Source organism: Lepus europaeus, chromosome 13 (assembly GCF_033115175.1).
Source record: "Lepus europaeus isolate LE1 chromosome 13, mLepTim1.pri, whole genome shotgun sequence".
Lineage (NCBI taxonomy): Eukaryota > Metazoa > Chordata > Mammalia > Lagomorpha > Leporidae > Lepus > Lepus europaeus.
The window spans coordinates 91968485-91982847 of NC_084839.1; the positions used below are offsets into that span (position 1 = coordinate 91968485).

Sequence of the window (14363 nt, forward strand, 5' to 3'; positions counted from 1 at the left end):
ACGTGGCCCATGGTATTCTTCCTTCACTTGTTCCTCTCTGACTCTATTGAAGGGACCGCAGCATGCTCCGTGGTCCACCTACAGCCAATGTCTCACATTGAATGGAGAGCATTTATCTATCCATGTCATTCCCGTGAATTCCCATAACTCTAGAAATTGTGTTACTTAATTGATATGAATGTTCTGCTTCCTTTATAAATTGTTACATCACTGATATCCTACACTCTGCTTCCTTTTCTTTGAAGTTCCCACCAGAATAAGACTTGAAAATGTCATTTCCCCTCTTGCTTTTGGGGACAGACACATGAACCTGTTTCTTTCTTTTCTCCACTTAGTTTCCCTTACACCACCCACCCAGGACACACAGGTCAGTTTGGTTAATTATTCCCAGCTATTCCGCTTTCTCATTTCCTTATCAGCAGAGTCTGGATTTTGTTTGTGATTGCAACATATTCAACTTGAATTAAAGTAGATAACAAAAATTGAGAGTAGTCTGGGGAAACATACCTATGATTTCAGAGAAAATCTTATTTTCCTGATATACTTGTTGCTCTGCTTCTTCGTGCCTGAAATGCAGACAAAATGCCTGGAGCTGCAGCAGCCATCTTGACTGTCAGAGAATTGTGCTGGTAAGGATTTTTGCCATCATTGCCAGTTCTATTGAAAGATCTTTCTTCCCTGGCACATTAGTGATAGAGACTAGCAAATATTTCCACAAGGGAGTTCTCAAAAAGAGTATTGAAATCTTAATGCCCTAGTTTCTAAAGCATTCTGGGTTTTACACAAGAATATAGTTTACTTGACATGCCATTCAAAGCTACCTACAAGAAGGCATGTTATTTTGTAGAACTGTTAATGGACTGACAACCACTCTTTACTCTTAACATTGGAGATTACCAATTTTCAATCTCAATAGCAGATACAATAATGACAAGAATTGCTTTTTTTATTATTTTTTTTTTTTTATTTTTGACAGGCAGAGTGGATAGTGAGAGAGAGAGACAGAGAGAAAGGTCTTCCTTTGCCGTTGGTTCACCCTCCAATGGCCACCAGGGCTGATGCGCTGCAGCCAGCGCACCGTGCTGATCCAAAGCCAGGAGCCAGGTGCTTCTCCTGGTCTCCCATGGGGTGCAGGGCCCAAGCACTTGGGCCATCCTCCACTGCACTCCCTGGCCACAGCAGAGAGCTGGCCTGGAAGAGGGGCAACCGGAACAGAATCCGGCGCCCCAACCGGGACTAGAACCTGGGGTGCCGGCGCCGCAAGGCGGAGGATTAGCCTGTTGAGCCAGGGCACCAGCAAGAATTGCTTTTCATTAATTGTCTTTCTAAGAGTGTTATCACACATTTAAGTATTGCAACAATCTTGTGCATTTTACAGATAGAGACTGAGACAGGGAAATGATTTGTTCAAGTGTGTTTCATTTGTAATGTCTGTCGTCAGGGATTAAACACAGGGACTAAATGTTTCTGACCTCCAAACCTGTGATCTTACCTATAATCTTACTGTGACTTTCAGGCTTGTCACAGAGTACTTTGGCAAGCACAGGAGTATCTTACTTCAGATAAAGCCTTATATTTGCATGTTGTAAACAGTGTTTTTGTAAATGCCACATTTTCAACTTCTGAGTCTAGCACACTTCTGTTAAATCAACACGGATTGGTTCCTTTGTTCTATTGCAAGGGTATCTCCTTCCCTCTTTATGCCTTCCCTCTTTATGCCTTCTCCCAATGCAAGTGGAACATGGCCCTGTAGTAAGAAAACACTTGTTTTCATGCTTTTGGAATCTCTTCTAAATCACTCCCTCTCTGCTGCTTTCTGTAGATATTGCTTCTTTTTGGCTGAATCAACATGTGAACCTCATTTTGCAGGATTTGTCAAAAATATAATTAAAGTGTTGTATGAAGGTTTAGGCCAAGTTGGCCTGGATCCTAGAATTCACTCTCAGCAAAACATCAAGGAATATATGTTCATAGAAAGGTTTGCTCTCTGGGAATCCCACCCACTTGCTTTAACCTGATATTTTGCTTATTTTACCGTGGAATTCCTCAGAGGAGGGAAACAGTAGCTTGCCTCATTAAGACTCATCATTTACAAGATGTTGACAAATGTTGGCATTTATCCTGTTAACATAATAAATGTGAGAAAAATGACCATTTGGCATAGATAGTTCTATGCAAAATGCAAGCCTGGCTAAGAAGGGGGATGATTTGTTAAGTCTGATCAGTCTCACTTAAGTGCCGCATATTGGAATAAGTAGGTTACGGAAATAACAATTATTTTGTCTTTGCCTCACAAATACAATTTTTCTTCTTCTTTGCCAGTGGGTAGGCAAGGAAATGCAAGACATAATCAAAACTGGAACTCAGAAATACATCAATGTGAACCTTATTTATTTATCTTTTTACATTAATTTTTAAAGTTTTCTCCATTTTAGAAGAAAGGTATTAATTTTGCTTAATTTCTTTAATGCTTAGCTATGCTTTTCATTCCAGATATATTTATCTGACAATAATACATTTTATTATGCTCAGTTTTATAGACCTCCAATTTTAAAGCAAAATAAATGAAATAAAAATCAGTATGTAAAATACAAATTACAAAAAACTGGTTTGATTTTTTTTTAAAAAAATTACCTGTTTATTTGAAAATCAGAGTCACATACAGAGAATAAAAGACAGAGAGAACTAGAAATAGAGCTAGAGACAGAGATAGAGATAGAGATAGAGAGATAGAGAGAGAGATCTTCCATCTGTTGGTTCACTCCCCAGATACCAGGAATGAAAAAAAGCCAGGAGCCAGGAGCTTCTTCCTAATCTACCATGTGGGTAGCTGGGTCCCAAGCACTTAGGCCATTATACATTGCTTTTCCCAGGCCATTAGCAGGAAGCTAGATTGAACTGGAGAAGCCAAGACGTGAACCAGCACCAATATGGGATGCTAGCATCACAAGTAGAGGCTTTATCCATTACACCATGACACTGGCCCCTGATTTTTTTTAATCATTTCTTTTTTTTAATTTGAAAGTCAGAGGTACACAGAGAGAGAAGGAGAGGTAGAGAGAGAGGGAGAGAGGTCTTCCATCTGCTGGTTCATTCCCCAATTGGCTGCAACGTCTGGAGCTGCACTGATTCGAAGCCAAGATCCAGGAGTTTCCTCGGCGTCTTCCCACGAGGGTACAGGGGCCCAAGGGCTTGGGCCATCTTCTACTGCTTTCCCAGGCCATAGCAGAGAGCTAGATTGAAAGTGGAGCAGCCAGGCCTCGCATCGATGCTCATATGGGATGCTGGTGCTGCAGGTGGCGGCTTTACCTGCTACTCCACAGTGCTGGACCCTAAACAAATTTTTTTTAATAAAAGTGATTTATTGTGTACTAATCAATATATGTTAGTAATTTCATTTACTTAGGTTTAAATAAATTTAATTTGACACTACATGTCTAGACACTCCCCTCTCCACATACATACTTGTTTTTGGAAACAAAAACAGACTCTAATATCCAGGAGCTTGCCTTGTACTCACAGCTGCGTCTTGGTGTTCTGCTGAACATAAAAAAAAATCAGAAAACATCAACATCAGACAAGGCCTCCCTGAGATGAATCGATACAGAAATAAGAGTACAGCAAAAACATACCAGAACACTGACAAATTTATGAATATTGTTTAAAACATGAAAATGACCAGACATTTCTCTATCCTGGCTTAGATGAATGACTACTGCTTCTTAAGAAATTATTTGGATCGTTAGCTTTAGTTTTGTCTTCATTCCTTCTACACAGGATTTATTAAGATTACCAATCACAAGTGTTACCAATGATTCTTGACAGAACTTGGTGCAGACCAAAAGCTTCATTTCCTGGGACTCTTTCCAATTTCACCTAATGCAAACTCATTTTAATCAGTCCTTCCTAATGCTCTTCCACTGGGTGCCCCTGGTGCCCAGAGTGTACATTCCTCTCATCTGCAATGAGCCTACATCCAATGGGCAAGTACAGGTGCTTTTGAATTGAAGTATATACACAACAATGCAGTCATATTACTAAGACACAGAAGCTGTCAATCAAAAGAATTACTTTAAACTTTTGTATTTGAAAATATTTTTCAATCAATTTGCAATTAAAATCTCTATGAGGCAAATAATGTTACAGTAGTTTGATATACAGAGACACTTGGATTAAAATAGTTAAGGAATTTAATAGTTTACAATGAAAAAAAGTCAAGTGACGATCTGAATCCTGATGTTCTGACTCTTCCCTCTAAATTTCATAATAATGTAGAATTTAATCAAATGTGCATATACTTAAAGCTTGTGAAACATTACTTTGTCTGCATCTCCAATTTATCAGAGGCTCCAAATGGTGGTGGCTACAGCTATTCCTTACTTATTTGTAAATTATTATTTATTAATGGTATATGTAAGTAATGCAACGTTTTTTTAATTAATTTTTATTTATTTTTTATTTTTTTGACAGGCAGAGTTAGACAGTGAGAAAGAGAGACAGAGAGAGAGAGTTATAGGCAGTGAGAGAGAGACAGAGAGAAAAGTCTTCCTTTCCTTGGTTCACTCCCCAAATGGCTGCTGCGGCCAGTGCTGTGCAGATCTGAAGCCAGGAGCTGGGTGTTTCCTCCCGGTCTCCCATGCAGGTGCAGGGACCCAAGCACTTGGGCCACAGCAGAGCGCTGGACTGGAAGAGTAACCGGGACTAGTACTTGGTGCCCCAACCAGGACTAGAACCCAGAGCGCCAGCGCTGCAGGTGGAGGATTAGCCAAGTGAGCCATGGCACCGGCCAGTTTTTTTTTTTTTTTTTTTAACTCAACTAAAGTGTGCATCAGAGAGGGAAGCTATTCCCACTGGCAAATGAACAAAGTTCTAGGTCATCTCAAAAAGTGGATTCAAATCAAAAGGCAATTGTATTAGCAAGCTTTTGTGTCCAGGTAATAAGCCAGTTACAATTTAGAAACAGAATAGTTGTTCCTTTAGGGGAGCCTGAATCAGAGAGGACTTACATCCTGAACTAAAACTCAAATATAAGCCAGATAGGCTATCAAAACCGAAGGTATGAAACAGAGGAATCGTAGTGATTAAGATCTTCTAATATCTGCCTCCTCAGAAATGAAAAAAGAAAGAAAACACAAAATTTGAAAAGAAATGCCTGAATTAGTGCTAGGAATTAGGAGATAGATGTAATACAAATGTTAAAAAAAAAAAAAAAAGAAAGGTCAGATACGAAGCTGAAAGGGTGATGTTAAGGGAAGAATTTAGAACCAACTTGCCAGTTAGCCTCCCTGCTAAAACAACAACCCCCTCCCCAACTAAGAAATACCCACAGCGTACCCAGGAGCCCAGGCATGCAGCTCACTGTGGAAGAGCAAGGATGTGAAAGATTATGGATGTTAAAGCTGTGGGGGAGACCTCCACATCGTAAGTATAAGGGGTGCCTCTGATACTCAATCACAATGATAAGGGCACCATGGACTTACCATGTGGAATCCAAAAATTGACCTGAAACCTGAAGCATGTGCTTCACAGCTGGGCTGTCCACAGGACTTGAATCCAGGCAAGGTCATGGCGTGCTTGAGGCGACAGTGAACACAACGTATAGGAAGTGCCCAGTAGCAGCAATAGAAAAAATGGTACCAAATGGACTCTGAAGGACCAAAGGTTTTAAACGTCAATTGATAGCACTCCCACACTGGTTAGGGTCAAGGGGTACATTTGGTTTTTTAAACTGGGCACTTTTAACACTCTAAGACTGCTGTTCTTCACTGACTTGACTCAGTCATTTGTAGCTTTATTGATCTGAGCAAGCTCTTTGTTCCCAGCTTGCAAACCAACCTAGTGTTCCAATAATTCTGTTTCACTTGAATGAAGGGAGTATGTCTTAAATGTAAAGGCTGTGGTTCTCACACTGTACTCAGAGGTCCAAATGAGTGTCTGTCGATGTAACCTGTTGTCTAAAGCCCCAGCAAGAAAACTCAACTCTGCTGTTCACCAGCGTGGGAGGCTTCACCCGCTTTTACTTTGGGCTCTGCTGTTTGCAGAACACCCAAGAGTGAGCAAACAGGGTCTCTTTACAGCAGTACCTTAGGGTTTTGCCATTGTAAATGGGTCTAATATGATATGATAAGACCCGAGAAATTGGATGTAAATTTATATTTTTAAATATTCTTGTTGTTTCCCATTAGGGCAAGCAGCTCCTTTTGTAGTATTTACTTTTACTATTTAAGTTTGGAAATGATGCCAAATTTCATATTTCTTTAATCAATGTGTTCTCTTTGGTGATATATATTGCATTATATATTGATATATATATATCAATGTATTGATGCGTGTATCAATATATACTGATATATATTTATACTTACTTACAAACACAGAAATAAGGGGGTAAAAACCGTAGCCTTTGCATTCTCTACAGCCTCTGCAGAGAGACCCTAAGCAGTAAAATCTTGGTGCTGTGATGTACAGAAATGAAGAGTATTTAAGAATAATAAAAAAATGATAAGGGCAGTGACTTCACCAATATTATGTTCTAACCTAGTACTATTAAAATTGACTAGGTAAAAATGCACTTACATTATACTCATATATATTGGGATATACACATGCCTAAGGACAATGTAGGTAAACTAGATATCACTGATGGGGATAGAGGAAAATATGGAGTAAAAATGACCCAAATCCTAGAGTTTTAGTCCAAATATTGTAGTCTTACCCCTTTGCAGTGAAACCTCTACTACAACCCTTCCTGAGGTAGCATGACCACCAGCAAGTGAGATAAAGATGGTAGTCATGACTGGGGCCACCAAGCTTTCTGGTGTGGCTCCGTTCCACCTTTTTCACTGCTTACCTTTCACTTCATTTGGTCCTTCCCGTCTCAGACTTAGCATGTCACTGTAAATGCTTTTCTCCCCACCAGTCTCTATCCTCCTGCTCACAACCTGTCTCTTCCTGTAGCTGAAGAACACCTGCTGACCAACGAAGCCAACCTCTTTCCTCTTCAACACCCACCCTATCAGGTTGGATAACAGGCAATAGATAAAGGGTAAAACATCTTGCTTTAGAAAAGAGTAACTCTGTTGTATTTTTAGATGTGCAAAAACCATTGGGGTGGATATATCACTTAAATGTGGGCATTTAAGTCGTTTCAAGGCACGGAGACTCAGCAGTTAAGACGCCATCTAGATGCCTGTGTCCCAGATCACAGTGCCTGAGCTGAATTCTCATCTTCAGAGCCTGACTCCAGGTTTCCGCTGACAGACCTTGGAAGGAAGTGGGTGATGGTTCAAGTAGTTGCATTCCTGCCACCCGATATGAGAGATCAGAACTGTATTCCTAAATCCTGGCTGTGGCCCCAGCTCAGCTCCTGCTATTAATGGGCTTGTGTGAGGGCCAGCGCTGTGGCTCAATAGGCTAATCCTCAGCCTTGCGGCGCTGGCACACCAGGTTCTAGTCCCGGTCGGGGCGCCGGATTCTGTCCTGGTTGCCCCTCTTCCAGGCCAGCTCTCTGCTACGGCCCAGGAGTGCAGTGGAAGATGGCCCAAGTGCTTGGGCCCTGCACCCCATGGGAGACCAGGAGAAGCACTTGGCTCCTGCCATCGGGTCAGCACGGTGCGCCGGCCGCAGCGCACCTACCGCGGCGGCCATTGGAGGGTGAACCAACGGCAAAGGAAGACCTTTCTCTCTGTCTCTCTCTCTCTCACTGTCCACTCTGCCTGTCAAAAAAAAAAAAAAAGGGGGGGGGGGCTTGTGTGGAGAGAACCAGCAGATGGTAGCTCTTGCTGGTGGGATCTCCCAATCTCTCTTCCCTTCTTTCATTTATAAAATGTTGCAAAGCTCTTATGTTTATAGAATTTTCTAAACTGAAATAATCCATTATATCTGAAGTATTGTTGATATTCTTCTTTTCTCAAAAGAACATGACTGCCGGTGCTGTGGCTCACTTGGTTAGTCCTCCACCTGCGGTGCAGGCATCCCATATGGGTGCCAGGGTCTAGTACCAGCAGTTCCTCTTCCAGACCAGCTCTTTGCTGTGGCCCGGGGGGGGCAGTGGAGGATGGCCCAAGTGCTTGGGCTCCTGCACCCGTGTGGGAGACCAGGAGGAAGCACCTGGTTCCTGGCTTTGGATCAGCGCAGTGCACCAGCTGTAGCGGCCATTTGGGGGGTGAACCAACGGAAGGAAGACCTTTCTCTCTGTCTCTCTCTCTCTCTCTCACTGTCTAACTCTATCTGTCAAATTAAAAAAAAAAAACAACAAAAAAAGAATATACACTTTTGGATGTAATAATGTCCATAAAATCACTATCATAGATAGATATAAAAGGTTTTCTCAATTATTAATTTGCCTTGTAATTAAACATGTGAGCAAAGTAACATATAATGGCTATATGTAAATGTGAGATTTTTAATTTAAATATTCTTCTAAAAATTTGAAACAATACATCAGGATGCCCCTTCAATGTTTATCTTGCCGTAGCATTCAGTATTTTAAATATATTCCAATATCATCACCGTTTAAATGATGTTATTATTGTTCATGATGTTACAAATTTTGTTAATGGCACTTGTGTTTGGCACCAACACTTGTAATTTATTCTCAGATATAATTGGTGATGAAATACATTAGAAGCAATTAAATCATGCTTACTAGTAGAGTCATACTGTACACAAAAGAGATGAATTAAAAGAAGTGGTACTTGGATCTAGGCTTTCTGTAATGTCCAAATGAGATATTTTTATGGTACTTTAAGCCACTCGAGAGAAAAGATGCAGAAAGCAACCATGTTGAGTGTCATTGTTTTTAGTAATAAATTCGTGTATCCATTCACTTTTAAATTTACCTGGCACGAATTTAAGAAACACATGCCCAGTGTAAGGTACTTTGTTAAGTGTTTTTAACAGATCAAAGAATTCTATAGACCCTGTCCTTAAAGACTAAATGATGCAATTTGTGATTGCATGTTTCTGTTAAGCTTTCATGACTTAATCCCTGAAGGTCTTTGGCGTGCAGAAATTTTTACTTTTTCTGAGGACAAATTTGTCTACTAAGGACAGAGGGATTAGTTGGAAGACAGTCACATAGCAAGGGCTTGCATTAAGCAGCCAATCAGCTGTTCTTCTTATCCCCCAAATCACATTCAATCTCATTAAAACTACCCAGTGTTATTACTAAATAAATGTCATAAGATAATATAAAATGTAGCATATGAAGTAAATGGAATTGTTGAAGACTCCTTCCTTAAGAAGGTCAGAGAGCTTTCAACTGTTCCAAGGTCAATTCCAGAGGCTCAGATGTCATAAGATCAGAAGTCTCAGTCATTGCTACAGAATGAGAGAAACTGATCATTTCATAGATCACCTACAGAGGGAGCGGGAGAGGGGAGGGTTGCGGGTGGGAGGGAAGTTATGGGAGGGGGAAGCCATTGTAATCCATAAGCTGTACACTGGAAATTTATATTCATTAAATAAAAGTTAAAAATAAAAAAAAAAAATTGCCTAGCGTGCATTCAATCATTGTCCTTCCTGGAAGGTTAATATATTATTTGGTCAGCCAGAAGAGACCTTTAGGGTTTAAAGATCTGCACTGAAAATTATAAAGTTGATCAAAACCTATGGTCACCTGGCAATTCATCCAGTCTCCATATTCACTCATCCTTGAAGAGTTGAATCACTTTATGTATCCTGGGCTGAAAATTGAAGGCTCTAATGCTTTGTCTATTTAGGTCTAAATTTTCCAGAATGAGCACCCACTAGTAAGAGTCATTTGAGTTGACATGTGTAGTCTATAGTCCATTTGTTCACAGGAAAAGAAACTTTGTGGGAGATTTAGGCTCTACTCTTCATTCTAGGAAAGAGTCATTTGAATGGGAGATGGATGTTTGAAAAGTCATCACATCAGCAAATATTTTCTGCTTATATTCTTTTTAGCACATTTATATGGCTTGGAAAACTGTCATCAAATCTTAACCCAAAGGATTTCAGAGGACTGTTGGCTGGAATAATCCATGAAGATAAATGTCTACAAATGATTTGACTCGTGATTGAATCTTTCTATTGTCAATTTATCTCAGGATGCATTTGGATTTTATTTTGGAAGACAGTTGTTAAATAAGCCTGAGCAAGTAATACAAATGGTGAAATGTACATCTCTGATGGCAATAGGGAACTTTGAGTTTCTAATCCTTAGGAACTAGAGGCCGTTGTTCTGCATTGGAGAAGTGATCTTATTGCAGAGGTAGGATGTTTATGAAAATTGATAAGTGAATATTTGCAAATTTGAAGCTTTGCAAAATAAGGTCACTTTATTTGTGTACTCTGATATAAAGCTCTATTTTTCTTCATGCTTTTGTTTGCTTTTTGGGAGATTGCCAACTTCAAATAAAAGACTAGCTACTGTATTAGATCAGATAATTCCCACAGGAAAAATTGACAATCATGGTTTTAGAAAGTTTGTTTTCTGTCTTTAGCACAGAAAACAAGGCACCCTCCTGTAATCAAATATATGCAAACATTAACTTCAGGTCTTCACACTAGTTGCAGAATTAGTAATATTGTTTATTTTAAGGAAAAGCTCATTTTGTGTGAGAAATGAAGGTATCTGGATAATAGAGACTTTCATACTGATAGAAATTATGAATCCCCTCTCTGCTGTGCTTGAACATATTGTTCAGAAATTTGATTACTAATGAAATAAAATCCAGAAAAAATGGCTATGTTGAATGGCATACTGTAGACCTCTTTGGTGACCTAAATTTGAACAAGGCTAGATTCTAATGGCTTACATTGTTCTCCATTAAATATAAGAAAATCCAGTTAATTAATTAGCCCTTGGTGTTAAATGAGTTTTTTAAGCCTGAGAGACAATGGTAATGTGGGATTTGTGGTGAGTTGATAGTGAACATTAATGATGTTGAACCCAGAGTGATGGTTCAAATGGACTAACTTGCACCTGGGAGTTCAGTGATAGACAATGGAGGATGGGCAAGGGTATTAGCAGGACTGCATGGAACAAGGTGAATGTTCACTTACTATAGCTGCCTGTATGAGTGTTGTTGACTGTCATCCTCAACAATATTGCATTGCTTTTTGTTGTTTTATTGCTTTGCACTATGTATTTTTAAAGTAGCAGAGCAATAATTTGAAGTTAAATTAAATATGTAATGTGCTCATATCATTTTTCTTTTATTCAAAACCTAGATCACTTATGACTCATCCCATGAATAGAAAACCTATACATTTTTTGATATGATCCTTGGTCATAGAAAGGAGTAACTTTTAAAATAAATTTACTAATTGCTACCATATAAGTTTACTAATTCCTAATTCTTCAGTAAAACTGTAGGATGCATAAAAGAGTGGACTTGGATTGTCAGTTACTTAAGTTTCCTTTCCAGTTATCTCAGAGGAAACAAAATTTCACTACTAGAAAAATACTTGCTTTTGCATTCTAATGGCTAATTTACTGAAATTAGATAAAGCACTTTAGTTCTGATGACTATTCTAACCCTTTACATTCAGGGATATGATGACTGTTACGCTATCCTTCATAGTGACGTAGGTGAACATTCAAAGTTCATTCATGCAGCAAGCATATTAGATGCTTATTAATGTTTTATGATATTATTTTTTGTGTATCTTCCCTGCAGGTATTTAAAAATATGTAGTGGATGGGCATTTGGTCCAGCAGTTAAGTACCCACATCCCACCTCAAAGTACCTGAATTTGATATCCAGCTCTGGTTCCTGACTCCAGCTTTTTGCCAATGCAAATCTTGGAAGTCAAGGTGATGGCTAAGTAATTGGGTTCCTGTCACCCACATGAGAGATCTGCATTGAGGGACTGAGTGACTTGGATTGAGGGACTCAGCTCCCAGTACTGCTAGCTTTGGCACTCTGCCAGAGCTGTTGCAGGCACTTGAAGTGTGAATCAGCAGACAGGAAGAATCTCTGCTTGTCTGTTTCTGCCTTTCAGAGAAATAAATTTTAAATAGTATATGGAAAGTGAAATCAAAAGACATGTTTATTAATAAATGAATCAAAACAGAGAGTATTGATGAAGGTTGACCAAGGTTTTGGAGCTGTCTCAATCTGGTTAAATAGTTCTACTTGCAGAGCATGTGAAATCAAGTCAGTCTCAACCTCCACACTGAATATCGGCTTCATAAATGTCATGATGCTCTGCTTTTTTTGTTTTTTTGCCAGTTTTCCACATGTACCTAGGACAGCATCTACTGCATAAAAACCATTGATAAACTCAGTGTTTTGTTTGTTTGCTTTCTATGTTGAATAAACTTTGGTCTCTAAGTTTGGCATGACTCTGAACCCTACAACATCGTATTTTTCTAAGAATAAAAAAAAAATAATTAGCAAAGCCCCAGACAATGATAGCATTGAAAGAAGTGTGAAAAGTCATTTTTTTCCCCAGCCACTAAACGCTATACTCTTCCCTTTCTAAGAGAGTCAATTAAAGATATTTACTATATTCAGATTTGTAAATCAATTGTCTGGAATTCAACAATCTATTAGTGACAATGGGGCAAAGTCAACCTTTAGTGTCTTTCTGAAGTAGGTACAAATAATGTGCATCACAAAGCAGTGAGTTGTTAAGTCATGAGAAACCAAGTTAACAAGATATTTAAAGAAGTCAAGTTATTGCAAAGAGCTCTTAAGCTAATTGTGCCTGAAAAATAACTACTTCTTGGCTCATGAAAGATAACACCTCGTTCAAACAGGTATAACTGGGGTAGGATATTCTACATAGCAAGATTCAAACTAGTTCTCTGTGTGGCCATATAGGAGAGATCGCCTTAGATGTTTCCAAAACGTTACCTCATTTTTGAGATTGTTTGAAATAACATTGAAGGCACTTAAGTTTGAAGACTGATTTCTTGTTAAAATGTAGAAATCACTGAGAAGGATGACATTTGAACTGTCATTTTTACTTGATTGAAGGAAATGGCTAGGAATCAGGCTCGAAGCAAGGGCTTGAAAGTACAGGCTACAAAACCCTTACACACCCCAGGGAGAAAGATGTCAGCTTCTAAGAACTCAGTTTTCTTTATGTCAGGCCTGTGGCCTGGTCAGTTATGTCCTGTCCTGGGCCTCACAATCTAGATTTCTTTTTTCTCATCGGAAAGTCCTTGAAAAGTAATGAGTTCTCATTCTCTCATTTTAAAATGGATTCAGAGACACTGTGACTTACAATGACATGGATGAACCTGGAGAAAGTATGCTAGGTGAAAGAAGCCAGACATAGAAAGAAAAATAATGTAAAGTCTCATTTAGATGTGGAACCTAAAAACAATAAAAACTGAATATGTAGAAATGGAGGGGCTGCTACACTAGACGGTGATGGGGGATGAAAAGGTAAGTCAAATGGTACAAACCTGCAGGAATTTAGGTTAAATAAGTTTAGGGATCTGATGTACTTCAGGAGTGACATAGTTAAAAATAAGATGTTGCCGGTGTCGCAAAACTCAACACAGTGTGAATTCCTACCCAATCCAACATTATTTATCTCAGATAAGTGCAACTCAAGTGATAAAGATTTTTAAAAAGTATTTATTTATTTGACAGGCAGAGCAACGCAGAGAGAGATTAATTGATCTTCCATCCACTGGTTCAGACCCCAGATGGCTGCAATGGCCAGGACTAAGTCAGGCCAAAGGCAGGAGTTCAAACTTTCACTTGGTCTCCCATGTGGAGGTTAGGGGCCATCATCTGCTGGTTTTTCAGAAGTATTAGCAGGGAGCTGGGTTAGAAATAGAACAATTGGTACTCAAATTGACACTCCGATATGAAATGCTGGAATCACAAGTAGCAGGTTAACCCACTATGCCAGAACACCAGCCCTTCAAATGGTTAATCTTATTGGACTTTCTCATTTCTCTATTCCTTCCACCAACACATTCTGTTTTTTTCAACTTACCTTAAAATGTGTCTGCGTTCCTGTATCAGAGTCATAACTCTATATGAGAGCACCATGATTGCGCACTTAACTTTGCTTTAAGACTGTAATTGTCAATTCAACACTACCTATGTCGTGTATTTTTAAGAGACTTTAAAAAATGTTATCATTATTCAGAGGATGGAAAATATAGACCTTAATGCCTGAAAATCAGAGCAGAAATAAAATTACCTCAGGATAGACATGCAGGGGTTGCTTGCTGATAATTTCAGGTTGTTATTTCTAGATTGCTTTGTTCTTTATGGTAATTCTTTGAAATAGGGCTCGGAGTCAGTTGTGGATGGAGAGAGTGACAAGGGATGGACCTCTTGAAATGACATCCTGACAGCCTTGAAATCAAGGGGAATCTCTCTCTTAGCAAGCATGAAGATTAAACAGACTAATGAATCACTGCCTTC

At 39.2% G+C, this 14363-nt stretch overlaps 1 long non-coding RNA gene across 1 annotated transcript; it reads left to right on the plus strand.

Moving 5' to 3' along the window:
* The first annotated feature begins 482 nt into the window (after positions 1-482).
* Positions 483-12156, plus strand: LOC133772269 (uncharacterized). Its single transcript, XR_009867767.1, has 3 exons — positions 483-629; positions 9928-10234; positions 11646-12156. It is a non-coding gene; the product is annotated as an uncharacterized LOC133772269 (long non-coding RNA).
* The last annotated feature ends 2207 nt before the right edge of the window (positions 12157-14363 follow it).